This window comes from Stenella coeruleoalba (genome assembly GCF_951394435.1).
Source record: "Stenella coeruleoalba genome assembly, chromosome: 11".
Taxonomy (NCBI): domain Eukaryota; kingdom Metazoa; phylum Chordata; class Mammalia; order Artiodactyla; family Delphinidae; genus Stenella; species Stenella coeruleoalba.
The window spans coordinates 56,342,355-56,360,809 of record NC_137157.1 but is presented as its reverse complement, the minus strand read 5'-3'; the positions used below and the strand labels follow the sequence as shown (position 1 = coordinate 56,360,809).

The 18,455-nt window shown below is 37.7% G+C and overlaps 1 long non-coding RNA gene across 3 annotated transcripts in view; it reads left to right on the top strand.

Annotated features, from left to right (window-relative positions):
• LOC307193811 overlaps window positions 1-18,455 on the top strand; it is a 123,030-nt gene that overhangs the window by 15,518 nt on the left and 89,057 nt on the right. For all 3 annotated transcript variants that reach the window (XR_013830432.1, XR_013830433.1, XR_013830434.1), the window contains exon 3: window positions 4,622-4,715. This is a non-coding gene — a long non-coding RNA (uncharacterized lncRNA). The remainder of the gene's footprint in view (window positions 1-4,621; window positions 4,716-18,455) is intronic.

Below are 18,455 nucleotides of genomic sequence, written 5' to 3'. Positions count from 1 at the left end.
ATTTTCCTGAAGTTTGTGATTACTCACTGAAATTCATATGCTTGGGAAGAGAACAATAAAATGTACCGTATTTTTTCCTTGTAACTTTGAATCTTTTCCTATAGTGTTAGTGAGAGTAGATGTTAATGTCTCAAGGTGCGGGTAGAATTCTCCATCTTGTTAGTAATTATACTTGACTTCTTGTGATCCAAGATGAGAATGTTAGAAACAAAATTATGCATAATGTGAACATACTGACTGCAGTCACAAAAGCTCTTCCTAAAAGTTTTGCCCTAGGCAAAAACATAATTTTTTTAAAAAATCAGCTTTTATAAAATCACTCAAATGTAGCCTGCTTGACTCCATTAGAAATAACTGGAATAGCCTAAGACAGTCCATATTTGGGAACTCAGATGTGTTTTATATGTGACTAGATCTGAAATTAAGAGCAATCATCTTCTTGAAACTCTGATATTTAAAAGAATAGAAGGAGGTTTAGTTCATAGAATCTTTAAACTATCTATCATCTTTTATTATCCTTAGCTCTAAAACTTTATATTGAATATGATTCCTCTGTCTACCCTTTAGAAGGCATAGGATACAATGAAACAATTAATAGATACTAGTATTTCTCCAAGGGTGGTCAGTATAACTCTAGCATCAGTTACAGGGGAGGCTTACCCACATAAAGACTATTTGGCCCTTTTCCCAACGTACTGAATCAGAAATTCTACAGATAGGTTCTGAGGATCTGCATTTTAACACACCCTCCACAGTTTGAGAATCTGCAACGTGCTCCTCTGGAATTGTTGGGGACTAATTTTCCTGTATTACCACGTAGCATTTCTTGTGGTTTCTTTCCATGGGTGATGAAACCCTTACCATGAGTGCCTGAAACTCCTCTCTCTTCCCACCCTGCTCTGTCAAATGTAGACGAATCATAAAGAGCAAAGAAAAAGACACTATGATTCTATCGTGAGTGATTGAGGTTGCCTGGGACCAGTATGGAAATTTGGAAAAAAAGAGGGATACTTGCCCATATGTTTACACGGATGAGGAGAATACATTTTGTGGTGCCAAGCAATAGATACTTAGATGATAGAGAACAATATATGCTGCTGTACGAAGAAATGTGTACAGTTAGCCAGGACTGAAATATCAGATATCCCAACAGGCCACACTATTCAGTTGTCTAAGACAAAAGAAGTGCTTAAATAAAAGTTGTGGAAGATCCAGAGATCAGGAAATTCCTGAGTATATTTCTATTACAACACTCATCAGAGGATGTGTGACTGTGTGTGTGTGTGTGTGTGTGTGTGTGTGTGTGTGTGTACTGGCTTCTTCCCCATGATGGGAGCTTGTTGAACCTTTGAGGCTCTAGACAGGCAGACAGTGATCCGTGAACAGCCATCTCAGCTGGTAGCACTGCCTGTCCCGCAGCCACGGACTCCTCAACTCTTCTCTTTCTCTGACAGCTTACAACCTACCTCCCTCATCAGCAAGTCCTGTCAGCTGTGTTTTCAGAATGTGTGCTGATTCTCACTAGTCTCAGCACCTCCACTCCCACTCGCCTGTTCCAGCCATAATCCTCTCTGCCCTGGATTCATGGAAGAGCCTATTACCCAGTCTCTGATGCCTCTCTTGCGTCCCCATAATCAGTTCTTCACCAAGCAGCCCAAATCTTCTTTTTAAAGATAAACCAGGGGCTTCCCTGGTGGCACAGTGGTTGAGAGTCCGCCTGCCGATGCAGGGGACACGGGTTCGTGCCCCGGTCCGGGAAGATCCCACATGCCGCGGAGCGGCTGGGCCCGTGAGCCATGGCCGCTGGGCCTGCGTGTCCGGAGCCTGTGCTCCGCAACGGGAGAGGCCACAACAGTGAGAGGCCCGCGTACCGAAAAAAAAAAAAAAAAAAGATAAACCAGATCCCTCTCCTCTCTTGCTCAAAATCTTCCCGTGGTTTTTCTCACACTTGGAATAAAATCCAAAGTTTTCCCCGTGGTCCACGAGGCCCCACAGGATCTGCTTCTTCCCCAACATCATCTCCCACCACTCCGCTGATATTGAACCACTCTCCCTCTGGCAACACCGCCCTTGCTCCCCTTCCTTTTATTTCTGGAACATACCAAGGTTTTTCTCACTTGAGGACGGTGTCTGCTGCTGTTCACTGGACCTAGAATGTGCTTCCCTGTAGCTCGTTCACCCTCTAGCTTGTTCTTGCCTCACTAAGGTCTCCGCTCAAATTTCACCTGCCAGAGAAACTTTTCTTACTACACCTTCAAAATAGCTTCCTTCCCCTCCCTGCTCCCGGGCAATCTCTAGTCCCTACCAGACCTATTTTTCGTGTTTGTAGTATCACTTTCTGAAATTACATTGTACATATATTCTATATGTATATATATATTACTGCTTACATCCTCCACCAGAAGGCAAGCCCTCTGGCTCTCAGCTTGGTTCTGTTGACCACTGAAACTCCATGTTAGAGCAGAGTCTGGCGTGGCTTAATAATCAGTCAGACTTCATTGAAGGTCTGCATCCCCAAAGCTGTCACATAATCCGAGGTGTGTGTACCTGGCTGAATGTCTAAATGAGTGACTGTTAGAAGCTTTGCATTTCTGGTTGCAAATATTTCCCTGGAGCAGAATGTGCTCCTTGCAGATGAGTGCCCTTATGTGGTCCTCCCCTCTGCCTCCTTGATCATATTCTCCCATTGGAACACATTTATTTTCTCCTATTTGGAAGAAGGAAGTCAAGGAGAAGGCTAGTTTTCATTAACTGAAAAGGAATTTGGGGCTTATTTCATCCTGTAGGATAATCTGATGCCGCCCAACAGAGGGATATAGGGTGACATTCAAGTTATCATGAAACAAGTCAATATCAGAGATAAGACAACAGAGACTTTATAATGGGCCTTTTCCATTTGTTTCTCTCTTTCTTATTCTATACCAATGAGAACCCAAATAGCCTATAAAAATCCACCTGTTATTGGTATTCTTCCAGGTACAATTTCAGATTCCTCATCAAGATTCTCAGAGGATACCAGTTTAGGTTTTAGACACTAACAGCCTCACTGTCACATTTCTAAGCAGAAAGTCTTTATGGGACAAAAAACCTTTAGAACATGGGTAATTAAAAGGCTGAGGAATCTTGGGCAGTACAGTGGTCTTATGGAAAACTGTATTGCTATTAATACTTTAAGAAGTGTCTTGAGATTATCATCTGCTGTCATAGGGGGAGAAGTATGGCCTTTGAGAATCTTATCCAAAATATTTGGAAAATGACATTAACGGTGAATGCAAATAGAATCATAAGATTGCTTTATGTTGCAATTCTCCCTCATCCTTAGAATCAGTTTGAGGATAATTTCGCATTGGTAGACAACTGCTTCCCACATGTGAATTAAGGTTAAATTATACCAATGATGTCATTGATGTGGAATAAAAAGTGTTGTGATTTTTAGTGATGGATATTTCACCACAGCTGTGAACAATGTGTTCCATAAAGACTGGTATAAGTCTCCCAGGAGCCCTGTTAAAACCTTACCCATGCAACTCTTTTAGCAACATAATAATGATTAAAAATGGATGCAAGTCATTTACCCACAAGGTCAGCATTTTATGTATTTCCTAGTTAATAAGTAAGAAAAAAGGTTCCAATATTATTATACACATGATATATTAGGCTAAAGTCCAGCGCATACTTTATTATTAAGCAAGTGTGCAAATTAAAATAAGAGGGTGATCAAATACAGTAAGAGTGACTTTCTGGTTCGAAATAAAAGTATAAGCACACAGTGACTTTCAACTTTAAATATTTGAAGAAAAATAGCCTGGGTCAAAGGTAGAACTAGATTTTTTTTTTCTTTAAAAGCTCTAAGACTGCCTGCTCTTATTTTGGTTGGATTAAAGCAGATCTTTAGCATTACCGTAACCTGGGTCAGAGCCAGCCTGGGGGGGATGGCTATGTGCCCAGCAGACCCACTCTGCGGGAACTGCCACGGTGGCCCTCTCCACAGGTGTCCTCCACGGAGCACAGTTCTCTCCTTGTGGGGTCTCAATGATTCACCACCGAATTTTCATTGAAGAAAGAGAGTTTCTCAAAATGGGAAAAGGAAAACAACACCCAGCAACCAAAAACAGGCAACTGTATTTAGCATAGAGAAAGTGAATTATTCCTTTTATGTGCTGTCCTTCACCTGTATGTCCAGATCGGATGTGACGTGACTCAGAGCAGATTGCAGCCTTTGCCCAAGACGTCTCTCTGTCTGGGTCCTACTTGGCCACATTTTCAGAAGGACTATTTATTTGAGTCATTTCAAAAATAAAGACTCCTGGGTTGGGGTTGTCTGGGGGTGATGGTTATCCAGGATGGTTGAAGGCTCAAGAGTGACTGTGAATAATGCGTTTGCCATCTGTGTTCCGAGCTCATGTATTCACGAGTTCGGAGAATGCACGAATTATTTCTAGATGATTTATCGCAGTATCTCCTGATCTAGCCAAGTGCCTAGCACCTAGCACATTTTATGTACTCAGAAGAATGTGTGTGTGTGTTGAAATGAATAAAAGGAAAACGAAGAAACTTAAAGTGGGAAAATGAAAATGATGCTAAGTATCAGGTCTAAAAGGTAGTATGTGGCCATTTTCAGGGAACTACCCAGAACTCTGACCCGGAAGAACGAGGCTGTTGAACACAGGACAGATCAGTGTGGGTGTTCAGGACGAAGACATGAACTTTGCAGGGTAAGGATATTGGTTGCCTTTCTCAAATGTCCTCATAGTGTGGGAACAAGGCTGGCCTGGCAGTTTCCGGAAACCTTTCATGACAGCACACACACCCCAGCGGACACATCTCCTCCTCTGGTAGGTCCCATCCAGGAATACTTGCCTCCCTGAACAGTGCCTTCTGTCCTTGTGACATCCCCTCCTCCTGCTTTCCCGGCCAGAGAGTACATAAATCTTGAGAGCACCATGGATTGGCCTCTAGGCCTGAAAGACATAGAATGGTTTCCAAAGACGCTTAATTTGCAATCAGGAAGTAGCTCAGACATCCAACTATTTTGGCTTAATTAAGAAAAAAGATCTTTGACAGCTACAAGTGGAAAGTTCTTGGGACGGGACAACCTTTAATAGCCCCAGACTTGGCAACTTTCAAAAGAAATGCTGCCAGTTCTGATTTTAAAACGAACGCTATATTTCTGCAACATTTAAACAATTGGTTGATTGAGTGAAACTGTCTCCCCAATGTAATTTGACGACATGTAGATGAACAGACGTTTGATTAATTCATCTTCCAATCACTTGTCAAGATGTTGCAAAAGTGGGCTGATTTCTGTTTCACACAGCTGAGATTTATGATATCATTAAAGAACTAAGGTTCAGTGACTTTAAATTATGCTTGAATTATGACTTAATGTCTTACATTAATAACGGTGGGATATGAAGATTTTCTTTAAAACTTAGTGTGACTTTTTTGGCTTTTAGTGACATTTATCAAGGATAAGTAGGTGCTGAGTGCTCAAATGCACTTTAACCATGCTTTTATCTTATGCTTAGAAAACTACAATAGCCTCTTTGTTTTGCATTTTATGATGCTAATCTCTTTCCTCCAGTCTATCCTATACTGTTAAGGAGATGTCCTTAAATATTATTTAATAGTATAATTTTCCTCCTCAAAAACTTCAACACTATATATGTGTACAAATCTCATTATAACCAATCTAAGTGAACATATGGAAAATAATAAAAGTATCGACAGATATACATGAAGGTGATGAATATGGAATGTTTGGTTGCATTTTAGAAATTCTTGTTCCTTATCTGTGTTTTCTTATTTTCTGCAATGAGTACATCTTGCCTATGTCAAACTTTTTAAAATTCCCTTTCATATTTTTAAAGTTTCAATAATTCCCATTTCCTTGATTAAAAAAAGAAACAGGAAAGGGACAAAAAGTGAAAAGCATATAGGAAGAATATAGAAATAATCCAGATGTATTAGTAATCACTATCAATATAAGTAAACTAAACTCTCCAGTTAAAAAACAAATGTCATTCTCCAAAGAAGACATACAGATGGCCAAGAAGCACATGAAAAGCTGCTCAACATCATTAATCATTAGAGAAATGCAAATCAAAACTACAATGAGGTATCACCTCACACCGGTCAGAATGGCCATCATCAAAAAATCTACAAACAATAAATGCTGGAGAGGGTGTGGAGAAAAGGGACTCCTCCCACACTGTTGGTGGGAATGTAAACTGGTATAACCATTATGGAGAACAGTATGGAGGTTCCTTAGAAAACTAAATATAAAACTACCATATGATCCAGCAATTCCACTACTGGGCATATATCTGGAGAAAAGCAATTTGAAAAGATACATGCATCCCAATGTTCATAGCAGCACTATTTACAATAGCCAAGACATGGAAGCAACCTAAATGTCCATCAACAGAGGAGTAGAAAAAGATGTGGTACATATATACAATGGAATATTACTCAGCCATAAAATAGAACAAAATAATGCCATCTGCAGCAACATGGATGAACCTACAGATTGTCATAGTGAGTGAAGTAAGTCAGGCAGAGAAAGACAAATATCATAAGCTATCGCTTTTATGTAGAATCTAAAAAAAATGGTACAAATGAACTTATTTACAAAGCAGAAATAGAGTCACAGATGTAGAAAACAAACTTACAGTTACTGGGGGGAAAAAGGGGGAGAGGGATAAATAGGGAGATTTGACTTGACATATACACACTTCTATATATGAAATAGATAACTAACAAGGACCGACTGTGTAGCACAGGCAACTCTACTCAATACTCTGTAATAACCTATATGGGGAAAGAATCTAAAAAAGAGTGGATATATGTATATGTATAACTGATTCACTTTGCTGTACACCTGAAACTAACACAACATTGTAAATCAACTATACTCCAAGAAAAATTTTTTTAAAAAATCAAAAAAAAAGTCAGATTGAATTTTTTTTTAATAAATTTATTTATTTTTGGCTGCGTTGGGTATCTGTTGCTGTGCGCAGGCTTCCTGTAGTTGCTGAGAGCGGGGGCTACTGTTTGTTGCGGTGTGTGGCTTCTTATTGCGGTGGCTTCTCTTGTTGCAGAGCACAGGCTCTATGGGCTCTAGGCATGCAGGCTTCAGTAGTTGTGGCACATGGGCTCAGTAGTTGTGGCTCACGGGCTCTAGAGCGCAGGCTCAGTAGTTGTGGTGTACAGGCTTAGTTGCTCTGTGGCATGTGGGATCTTCCTGGACCAGGGCTTGAACCCACATCTCCCACACTGGCAGGTAGATTCCCAACCACTGCGCCACCAGGGAAGCCCCAGGTTGAATTTTAAAACAAAAAAATTCCAGCTATATTCTTCTCATAGGATATATACTTAAAACTTTTGGATAAAATTTTAAAATCAAAGGACAGAAAAAGTTTATCATTCAGTGGTAAACAAAACAAAGTTGGTATGGTTATTTTATTATCATAAAAAGTAAACTTTAAGTCAAGAGGCATTCCTAGGGATGAAGACTTTAAGTCAATCCTAAGATATAATAGTTCTCTTTTATATGCACCTAATAATATAGTCTCAGATTGTACTAGGGGATCTTATAATACATCTCTCAGTAACTTATAGATCAAGCAAACAAAAACATCAGCAAGGAAATAGAAGATTTGAAAAGTATGATTAACAAGTTTGATCTATTTAACATTATCAGAGAACATTGTACTCTATAACTGAAAAAAAAATTTTTTTTCAAGCATACCAGGAACCTTATAAAAACTGACTACATTCTAAAGCATAAAAGTACTCTCAACAAACGTCAAAAGATCGGTATCATATAGCTTATATTTCTTAAACACAATCCAGTGAACTTAGAAATTGATAACAAGTTTGAATCTAAGTTTCAAACTCTTAAAACACATAAAACACTTAAAAACACAATTTCAAAGAACTCATAGATTTAAAAAAACCTAATTAAAATTATAGGTAGAAGTAAATGGTAACAAAAATATTATATAGTAAAACTTTTGGTAGAAACTAAAGTAAACTTTGGAATGAGTTTTATCTCCTTAAATACTTTCATCAGAAGTAGGCTCAAAATTAATGAGCTAGATTGTTTATCCAATAATACAATGTTGGTTTAATAGTAGAAATTATTTAATATAATTTGCTATATTAACAGATTAAAGGAGAAAAAATAATTATATTAATAAAACCAGTTAAAAACAAGTTTGACAGGATTCAGCATTCATTCATGATAAAATGCCTTAGCGAGCTCGGAATAAAATTGAAATTTCTTAACCTGAAAAAGGTCTTATACAAAAGTGTACAGTAAGTGTCATACTCAACGTGAAGTGTAAGAAGCATTCTTTTTATAACCCAGAACAAGCCAAAGATGCCTACTGTCATTGCTTCTAACCAATATGAAATCAATGAGAGAGTTTTGCAAGTTTATTTGATACTGAAATAAAAACACAAACTCAATTCTATATCCATGTACCTACAACAATCATGAAATGTAATTAAAATAAAACAGAAAAATACATTTTTTCTGGTATCCCCCAAATCAACAACAATTGCTAATCACCACCACCAAAAAAACCTGTCAAAATATGCATGCCTTTTGTGGAGAAAATTATAACATTGTGTTGTATGATATTAATAAGACCTAAACAGATACATATATACTATGTTCTCAGGCCTTACATTATGAAAAAGTGAATTCTCTCAAATTTTACCTAAAAATTTAAAGTAATTCTAACTTGGTTTTCATGGACTTGAATAAAGTAATTCTGAAATGTATATGGAAGAGCAGAGATGATCAATGTGGTGTTACTTGCTCAACCAGATGTTGGGACAGTGTGTGTTGTCATAGAAAAAGACAATTAGACCAATAGGAACAAATAAAGAAACTGGACAGATCCCTTTCTATTTGGAATTTGAATTTTAGAAGAACAGGCATTGTAAATCAATAGGAAAAGGAAGAACAATGTAATAAATGATGCTGGGAACAGTGATAATCCCTGTGGAAAAAATAAAATTGGAGTGCTATCTCATCTCACACACAAAAATTTTAATTCCAGGTGGATTAAATGAAATGCAATATTTAAAACAAATACTTTGAGAAGACAATATAACAGAGTATCTTTATATTCTGGTGTTTGGGTATGGAAGTGTCTCTTAAGATATTTAACGTTACTTTAAATTAAGTACTTCTTTCTAGCAAAAGATAACCATAAATTAAAGAGAGTAAAAGATAAGCCAAGGGCTGGGACAAAATATTTCCAATATATGTCACTAAAAAATTATTACTAACTAGTATGTATAAAGAACTCCTATGGCTCAAAAAGGCAAAAGGAAAACTCAACAAAAACTAATAGAAAAGTTGGCAAAAGAGATGAATAAACATTTCACAGATGAGGAAACAGGAAAAGCTCATAAGCATATGAAAAGATGATAAACATCATTAGTAATTAGATCAAATTCAATTTGGTATATTTACATGTTAAACCATAATGAGGTATTTCTTTTTTTTTTTTCAGTTTGCTAGTATTTTGTTGGTAATTTTTTTAAATTTTAAAAATTTAATTTAATTTATTTTTTTTATACAGCAGGTTCTTATTAGTCATCAGTTTTATACACATCAGTGTATACATGTCAATCCCAATCACCCAATTCAGCACACCACCATCCCCACTGCCCCGCGGCTTTTCCTGCTTGGCGTCCATACGTTTGTTCTCTATATCTGTGTCTCAATTTCTGCCCTGCAAACCAGTTCATCTGTACCACTTTTCTGGTTTCCACAAAAATGCGTTAATATACGATATTTGCTTTTCTCTTTCTGACTTATTTCACTCTGTATGACAGTCTCTAGATCCATCCACTTCTCAACAAATGACCCAATTTCGTTCCTTTTTATGGCTGAGTAATATTCCATTGTATATATGTACCACATCTTCTTTATCCATTCGTCTGTCGATGGGCATTTAGGTTGCTTCCATGACCTTGCTATTGTAAATAGTGCTGCAATGAACACTGAGTGCATGTGTCTTTTTGAATTATGGTTTTCTCTGGGTATATGCCCAGTAGTGGGATTGCTGGGTCATATGGTAATTCTATTTTACCATACTGTTCTCCATAGTGGCTGTATCAATTTACATTCCCACCAACAGTGCAAGAGGGTTCCCTTTTCTCCACACCCCCTCCAGCATTTGTTGTTTGTAGATTTTCTGATGATGCCCATTCTAACCAGTGTGAGGTGATACCTCATCACAATGAGGTATTTCATATGCACCAAATTGGCAAAGATTTTAAAAGTCAGAAAATACCAAGTATTTACAAGGATATAGAATACGAGTTGGCAAACTTTTTCTGCAAAGGGTGGAAGGTAAATATTTCAGACTTTGCAGGCGAGGAGTTCTCTTGTAAGGACTCAACTTTGCCATTGTATCACAAAAGCAATTGTAGACAATATGTAACCAATTGGTGGCTGTTTCCAATAAACTTTATTTACAAATAAAAAAAACCCCCAAAACCCAGCAGGCTTGCTTTGCCTTATGGGCTGTAGATTGCTGATCCTTGATGTAAAGGAAAGAGAAATCACATGGGAGTGTAAATTTGTATAAACCTTTTGTAATTATCTACCAGAAGAATCATGCACAGTCCACTCCTACATACATTACTGTAGAGGAACTCCAGCACGTGTACACCAGTGGCCTGTGCAAAAATGTTCATAACAGGATGTTCATGACAGCAAAATGCTAGAATCATCTCAAATGTGTATCACCAATAACACGGAGATGAAGTTTTAAATATTCATAGAAAGAAATACTATATAACAGAGAATATGGATGAACCATGGCTAAAGGCGGTAACAGGGATGCATGTCAAAAACATAGTGCTGAGAAAAAAGGTCACTGAGGAGTAAAAGAGGCAACACTAAAAATATACATATTTTTAGAATGTCATGCTAGGTGGCAAAACTAAATTGAGAAGCCATAGAATGATTAATATAGAATGCAGGACTATGTTCCCTTCTTGCAGGCGGGACAGAATGTAATCTGGGAAGGTCACACAAGGGTTTCTAAGGTACTGGTGCTGTTCTCCTCAATGCAGTTGGTAGATCCTTGGGGGTATCTTTCATTTTATTCTTTAAATACTAAATATATATTTTATGTTCCTTTATCTATGTGATATTTTCTGATAATATATCAATTCAATGACAGTGTGTGATCAAGGCAATTAGATTTTTTAATTTATTTTTTATTGAGGTAACATTGCTTTATAATGTTATATAAGTTTCATGTATACAACATTGTATTTCTACTTCTATATACTCTACAGTGTGCTTATCCCCCCAAATTTAGTTTCCATACATTATCATAAAGTTGATCCTTTTTGACCCATTTCACCTTCCCCTCCGCCTCTTCCCCACTGGTAACCACTACTCTGTTCTTTGTATCTACATGTTTGTTTTTGTTTGGTTTGTTCATTTACTTTGTTTTTTTTTTTATATTCCACATATGAGTGAAATCATACAATATTTGTCTTTCTCCATCTGACTTATTTCACTTAGCATGATAACCTCAAGGTCCATCCATGTTGTCAAAAGTGTCAGAATTCCATCTTTTTCATGGCTGAGTAGTATTCCATTGTGTTTATATTCCACCTCTTCTTTATCCATTCATCCATGAACTGGCACTTAGGTTGTTTCCATATCTTGCTGTTGTGAATAAATGCCTCAATGAACAGAGGAATGAATATATCTTTTGGTATTAGTGTTTTTGTATTCTTTGGATAAATACCCAGAAGTGGGATAGCTGGATAATATGGTAGTTCTATTCTTAATTTTTTGAGCAATCTCTGTACTATTTTCCATAGTGGCTGCACTAATTTATATTCCCACATCCTGGCCAACACATTATTTCTTGCCTTTTTGATAATAGCCATTCTAACAGGTGTAGGTGGTATCTTATTGTGGTTTTGATTTGCATTTCCCTACTAATTAGTGATGTTGGACATCTTTTCATGTGCCTGTTGGTCTCTGTGTTTTCTTTGGAAAAATATCTATTCAGCTCCACTGCCCATTTTTTAACCAGGTTGTTTGTTTTTCTGTTGTTGAGTTGTATCAAGTTAACTAATGTTTTAGAACAATTACTCTGGTACAGGTATTCAGTACTAACCAGAGGGATGTAAAGAAGTATTAGGCAGACGAGTTAAGAGATTGTTAGAGTACTCCATGCATAAGGAGCCTTGGTCATGTAATTTGAGAGAAAGAAGTAAATTCAAGAAACTTTTAAGATACAGATGTAAAGATCTTGGGTAGAGGTGGGAAGCTTGGGAAGCATAGGTAAGGCTAGCAAACTTTTTTTGTTGTTGATGTTGTTTACATCATTTATATTTTCTGAGCGCTTGTTGAAGATGTTAAGAAAATGAGGAAAAAAATTAATGAAGAACTTTTGAGTGATCTAACCAAGTAATTTTGCCCCAGAAGAGCCTACATGAAATGTTTACTGGAACAAACACAAAACAGGAAAAACAAAACAAATATTTATTGTAAAAATTCCCAAGAAAAGTTGAACAGCATTTATTTTGACGTAGTGATGAAAGAATAACTCATAGTAATATTATTTAATGAATAATGACCAAACAGTTGGCACCATATAAATAGTAGCTACTTTGAACAGGAAAAGGTAGGAAGAAATGTGATCAACTTACCCGTGGTGGTGAAGAGTGTGAGTTCAAACCCTGAGTGATCTTTGGCAACGTTTTTAATGTTTTTACAACTCAGTTTCCAATCTGTAAAATGGGTGTAATGATATCTATTTCAGATAATTTTTGTGGGACTTGACGTAGTGTTTTCATGTGCTTACTACATTGCATAGCACATGAGAAAAACTTGGTAAATGACAGACAACAGAAATATAATGATATAAAACATAGGAGACATTGTGTCTTTTAAAGAAGTATCCGGTAAGTTTTTTTTCCTAACATTATCTTGACCTGTTTATATCAATAATAATGTTTTTACAAGTGGAACCATCAGCTGCCTGGCTTTGCTGCTTTGCTGGTGTTGCTCTTTTCCTCCAACACTTTGAAAAAACGTGGGATGATACAACTGGATTTATTTTAACTCATACTTTGATACAGTTACTTTTCTCTCAATGACTTTGGAAAGGGCAAATTCACAGAATAAGTGTAGCTGTGATTTCACAAAAGTATCTCACACTTCTGTGCTTTGGAGTGTATCCTTAGAGAAAAAAGTTGAACATACCCGTCTCACTCCTAGCCATCTGCAAGAGAGAAATGGGTAAAAGCTGGGCTTACGTGCATTGAAATTCTGAGTTCTGAGCTTCTCATTTCTGTGGGAAACTCAGTTATAATAAAAAAAAGTAGAGTGGGTAAAAGGAAGGAAGGTGAGAGCCCTTGCAGGAAGGACAACGGTCACTGTTTGGAGTGAATGATTTACATTAACTGCCTATACAACTCAAATTCCACTGATAATGGTTGAATTTCCTGCTGTTTTTTTTATTGGGTACATTCAACCTTTAATGGCTCAAAACTTTTTTTTTCTCATTTAATAGTAAGAGCAATAAAGTCATATCTTAACTACATGAAAGCGGATTACTTTAGGATTTTAAAAATATGCATTGCCTTGGGAGAAAAACACACAACCTTCAAGGTGAAATGTGAAATATCGCCTTTCAATTATTAATTATATTTTATGGAGATACTATTTCAATCTTACTTGACTTTTGAATTAGACTGTTTAACGCTTGGGGCCATATACAGCTACTATAAGAAATTAACTTCAGAGATACTTTAAAGAAAATAAAGAGAAAGAAAATGGAAACTTGGCTTCTTTATGAAAACCTGAAAACTCTTTCTAGTAATTTTCTCAGGTTGACCAAGCAGGTAGTCTGTTAATTGTCATATTTGTGATATTTTAATAGTGAGTTACTAATCACCGAAACAGTGCCTTATTTGGAAGTGGTTTGGTATATTTTACATAAGAGTAAAAGTTAGATTTTCCTAAAGATGTAGCTGGTCTTTGCAACTGGGGAGGTGGGTCGGGGGGAGAAGTAGGTTTGTCACTTCTAACTATAATTTGTTTTCATTCACTTATTCTTCTTACGTAGGTTTTAATATGTCAATTTAAGTAAATAATGAAAAAAGAAAAGATCAAATAAATACACAGGGAATATCAGAGATATTCTTGACCAGGAACTCATTCATTAGAAAAATTTAGTAATAGTATTTCACAACTTCCTTTACAACTAACTAGGACAAATAAGTAGTGACCAAAGCACCGTTTACATAGATTAAAAGCATGGATACATTCAATCATAGCAATTAAAAACATTTTTCAGTTTGTTAAAATCCAAAGTAAATTCTTGTAACTTGTTAAAAAAATAAATGATCTGAACGAATGTTTTGCTTCTGGAGAGTTGTGTAGACAGGAGCCAATCTCGATGTCAGTTTGGTAGTGTATGCATCATCATCAAAGTGAAGCCACTGGTTACAGTGCCCACAGCGCTCTCTGATGGGTGACACAAGATACGATAAGCCACGGACTGAATTGGAATCTCTGTTTGCTCAGGCCGTTGGCTGTCTCTCAATGATGAAGGACGGAGGTATATGACTGGCAGGAAAACCCAAGAGTGTGTTAGTAAATAAAGTGAAAAACGAGGGCTAGGCTCAGTCTTATTAACTCCACAGCAATAAGAACACATGGCAGAGTGTAAACTTTATTCCACAAGATTGAGAAATGATTATAATGGCCAGTACCCTTCAGTGCTTGTGATACACTAGACACTTGACTAAGAACTTCACATACCTTATGCCATCTCTTGATTCTCGATCCTGCTGACAACACTGCGTAGTAATTACTGTTGTTATCACCATGTTAGAAGGAGGAAGCTGAGGCCAAGGAAAGCTAAATAAATTGGATCAAAGTCACAAGCTAAATAAATAAATGAACTAGGTTTTGAACTTAGGTCTCTGATTCCAGAGCCCATATTTTAAACCCCTTACTGTGGTTCTGGAGTAAGGTAAGACTAAGTGACTCCCACTGTAGGAGATTCTACTGTGAGACCAGGATTAAGTGTTTGATTTGAGGATCTAGTAATAATACCTATGCCTTCTGCGTGACCAATGATAAATATGAAAGATCTGATAAGATATATTGGTTGTTATCTATCATAAAAAGTCTACAAATAATAAATGCTAGAGAGGGTGTGGAGAAAAGGGAACCTTTGTACACTGTTGGTAAGAATGTAAATTGATACAGTCACTATGGCAAACAGTATGGAGTTTCTTAAAAAACTAAAAATAGAACTACCGTATGATCCAGCAATCCCATTTCTGGGTATACATCTGGAAAAGAAGAAAGCTCTAATTCGAAAAGATATGTGCACTCCAATGTTCATAGCAGCACTATTTACAATAGTCAAGACATAGAAATAACCCAAATGCCCATCAACAGATGACTGGTTTGAGATGTATACACACACACACACACACACACACACAGAGGAATGTTACTGAGGAATATTACTCAGCTATAAAAACAATGAAACATTGCCATTTGCAGCAACATGGATGGACCTAGAGATTATCATACCAAGTGAAGTAAGTCAGAGAAAGACAAATATGTTATCACTTATATGTGGAATCTAAAAAATAATACAAATGAATCTGTATGTGCAAAACAGAAACAGACTCATAGACATGGAAAACAAACTTATGGCTACCAAAGGGGAAAGAGAGGGATGGATAAGTTAGGAATCTGAGGTTAGCAGATACAAACTACTATACATAAAATACATAAGCAACAAGGATTTACTGTATAACACAGGAAACTATATTCAGTATCTTGTAATAACCTATAATGGAAAATAATCTGAAAAAGATATATATAACTGAATCACTTTGCTGTACACCTGAAACTAACACAATATTGTAAATCAATTATGTTTCAATAAAAAAGCAATAGATCATTGAAACAAATGCAAAAAAGAAAACCCCGCGAATAAGTATTGCCTGTTATAATTTAGGTAAGCTGAAGAAAGCATTCTTTGAAAGTTCCATCTGTTTACTAGACACTTGCTTATGAACATCTGTCAAATTTCCAAGTGCCTATGGAGGGTCAGCAAGGATATAAGAATAAAGATGTCCCCAAAGAGTTCGTTTGGGGGAGGCTCTGAAATCAATGTGGCAAAGTGCACTAGGTTAATTATTGCAGCCATTTAAGATAACTTAAAGTCTATATAGTATCACAAAGAAAAATGATGAGAATATTAATGGCATAGGCAGAATATAAGTTGCACATACATTATTATTATGGCTGTATTTTAAAAGACACTCTTAAAAAACCCAGAAATATACTAAATGCTAATTACTATTTTTTTCTCTAATTATGAGTCTTAAATAATGTAAATTATTATCATAATAGAAAAGAGTGAATAAATAGGAAACCAAAACAGGAAAGTAAGAATGTATTTGAAAGAGACATTCAGGGCTTGGGATCCATGGGGTTTCTTGACCTGTGGCTGTGGCCGATGATGAAGCAGAAGGAGCTGAGGATGATGATTCCTAGCTTTTCTGAAGAGTGGAATGCACTCTTCAAGATAAGAGGAGCAGGTTGAGAGGAAGATAATTGAGTTCCGTTTAGACATTGTAGAGTGTTGCAATTAACCCGAATACCGAATGCAGAAGAAAGAGGAGGAGATGTGGGGGGAACAAAATTTGTTAAGTTTTTGTTAAGTTTATTATATGCTGACTATCCACCAGACAACTGGTAATTTTATACCAGTGTTTGGAACAGAGGTTAGGAGTAGCGATTATCATAGGGGAGCTGGGGCTTCCCTGGTGGTGCAGTGGTTGAGAGTCTGCCTGCCGATGCAGGGGACACGGGTTCGTGCCCCGGTCCGGGAAGATCCCACATGCCGCGGAGTGGCTGGGCCTGTGAGCCATGGCTGCTGAGCCTGCGTGTCCGGAGCCTGTGCTCCGCAACGGGAGAGGCCACAACAGTGAGAGGGCCGCGTACCGCAAAAAAACAAAACAAACAAAAAAAACAACATCATAGGGGAGCTACCGATGCATAATGACTGCAATTCTGAGAGTGTATGAAATTGTCCAGGAAAAGATCCCAGAGAGAGAACAGAGCCAAAGAAAGAACCTTGAGAAACTCAGATGGGAGTAACGGAGCAGCTGAGACTGTGGGCGTGGAGTCTGTTTCAGAGGCTGGTACTACGTGTCTTCTGTGAGTTACTGAGGGCATTAGGAATGGACTCAGGCACTGAAAGTAAAAAGTATTTAGGTGTAAATCTGAGTTAAAGAGGTGATTAAGAAAGGAAATGAGGGTAACTTCCAGGTAACTCCAGGTTTGAATGACTGAATGAATGGTGGTGTCACCAACTGATTAATGGAATGAAGAGGATTAGCAGATTTAGTGAAAATTCATGGATCTAGATTTTGAGTCTCAAATGTCTATGGTATATCTGAGAAGAAACAGCCAGTCAGCAGGGAGATCTGATTGGAGCTCATGAGTAAGGTCAGGGCCAGTGTGGAGATGGTGGTTGAAAACCCTGGCAGTGGGTGTTGTATCCCAGAAAGAATAGGTCAGACAGCATCCAATGCTGCAGAGACGATCAGGACAAAATATGAGAGGGAGCCACTGACTTGGCTGTGGGAGGGTCATTGGTACTTTGGTCAGGGTATAGGATCCAAAGTGCTGTTGCACTGGGTTGAGTAGTGAATGTGGAGGACGGAATGACAACAGCGAAGACAGCCCACCCTCTCAAGAATGTTGGTACATATAAGGTGCCGAGTCTTTTAGACTCAGGAGAAGATGCACCGCATGTTTTTAGAATGTAGAAAATGAACCAGAGAGGAAAGAATGGTTGAAAATACTTCAATATGGAGATGATGGATAAAGTAAGTCCTAGAGAAGGTCTCAGGGGGTCAACTGGAAGTAGAGTTGCCATGGAAAGAATAGGGATACCTACTGCTCTGAGAAGCCCACCATGAAGTGCTTTGCAAACACACATTAAAGCAATAATTCTTTTTTGTTGTTGTTGTTTTTTGTGGGTTTTTTTTGCGGTACGCAGGCCTCTCACTGTTGTGGCCTCTCCTGTTGCGGAGCACAGGCTCCGGATGCGCAGGCTTAGTGGCCATGGCTCACGGGCCCAGCCACTCCGCGGCGTGTGGGATCCTCCTGGACTGGGGTACGAACCCGCGTCCCCTGCATCGGCAGGCGGACTCTCAACCACTGCGCCACCCAGGAAGCCATAAAGCAATAATTCTTGCCCTCTCTCTCCATGCCAACCTAAATCTATGTTACAACTAGACTGTCATTGTTCCAGAAAAATAATTAGCAATCTTCAAATTAATAAGTCCCAACCACTCTTCAGCCTTGAGCTAGCTATTGGAGTTACCCAAGTAAGAGCAGCTCCTTATTAATCAAC